The sequence below is a fragment of the Puntigrus tetrazona genome, unplaced genomic scaffold (genome assembly GCF_018831695.1).
Source record: "Puntigrus tetrazona isolate hp1 unplaced genomic scaffold, ASM1883169v1 S000000325, whole genome shotgun sequence".
In the NCBI taxonomy this organism is placed as follows: Eukaryota; Metazoa; Chordata; class Actinopteri; order Cypriniformes; family Cyprinidae; genus Puntigrus; species Puntigrus tetrazona.
The window spans coordinates 1-1,227 of NW_025047984.1; the positions used below are offsets into that span (position 1 = coordinate 1).

At 41.6% G+C, this 1,227-nt stretch overlaps 1 long non-coding RNA gene across 1 annotated transcript; it reads left to right on the plus strand.

Moving 5' to 3' along the window:
* Positions 1–310: 310 nt before the first annotated feature.
* LOC122333669 lies at positions 311–1,221 on the plus strand. Its single transcript, XR_006248655.1, has 4 exons — positions 311–645; positions 736–802; positions 884–969; positions 1,054–1,221. It is a non-coding gene; the product is annotated as an uncharacterized LOC122333669 (long non-coding RNA).
* Positions 1,222–1,227: the final 6 nt, after the last annotated feature.

Sequence of the window (1,227 nt, forward strand, 5' to 3'; positions counted from 1 at the left end):
GTGTGTGTGTGTGTGTGTGTTTGGGGGTAACGCATTACAAGTAACAAAATCTGGTTACTTTTTTAAGTAACTAGTAAAGAATGAAATATGAGTTACTTTTTCAAATAAGTATCTCCTTTGTTTCTCATTTATTGACTGACAGCTCTTGGGTTGCCAAGTTGAGAGAAATCAGGTGTTGAACATGATCTTACTGTAGTTCTAGACTAAATATCAATATGTATTTACTCAAAAACATATTCATTGTTCCTTAAACAGTCAAATTGAGAATATTATATAAACCTGCAATAATCAAATATGTTAAATAAAACAAACGTATGTATTTAATTCAATTTCATTAAACAGTGTCTTTGCGACTGACTACATGAGAAAACTATTAAAAACAAGCAAACCCTGGCAAGAATTAAATTAATTCAAAAGTAACACACTTCTTTCCTTAAAAAGTATGTAATGTAATTAGTTATTTTGTTAGGGAGGAACGCAATATTGTAATGCATTATTTTTTCCCCAACATTGTTATTTAATTCTGGAGAGTGTCTTGTGTGACAGGGTTTAACTCTCTCTGGATTCTCTCTCAGGTTTGCCCGCTTTAGTCGTCGCCATTTCGGTCGGCTTCACCAAAGCCAAAGGCTATGGCACCGTCAACTAGTGAGTACTTCACATCTTGCTTCCCATCTTTGTCTTTCCACCTGTGCCTTTGTGAGTTTAACCCTGGTGTTTCTTCTTCTTTCTCTTCAGCTGTTGGTTGTCTCTTGAAGGCGGTCTCTTGTACTCGTTCGTGGGTCCGGCGGCTGCTGTCGTTCTGGTGAGGATCCTCTCGTGGTCACTGCATGATCAACCGCACGTGCCGTGCTGAGCCTTCACTGACGTCTCTCTGTGTTTTCAGGTCAACATGGTGATTGGAATTCTGGTTTTCAACAAGCTTGTGTCCAAGGACGGCATCACAGATGTTAAGCTGAAAGAGAGGGCTGGGTAAGAAATACTATACACACCCGATTAAACACCAGTCAGATTGGAGAGTCTGGAGTGTGTTGTATTAAATGCACTGTCCTGCAGGGCGTCGCTGTGGAGCTCCTGTGTAGTTCTCCCTCTGCTCGCGCTGACCTGGATGTCTGCCGTATTAGCCATCACAGACCGTCGCTCCGCACTGTTCCAGATCCTCTTCGCCGTCTTCGATTCTTTGGAGGGATTCATCATTGTCATGGTACACTGCATCCTGCGCAGAGAGGT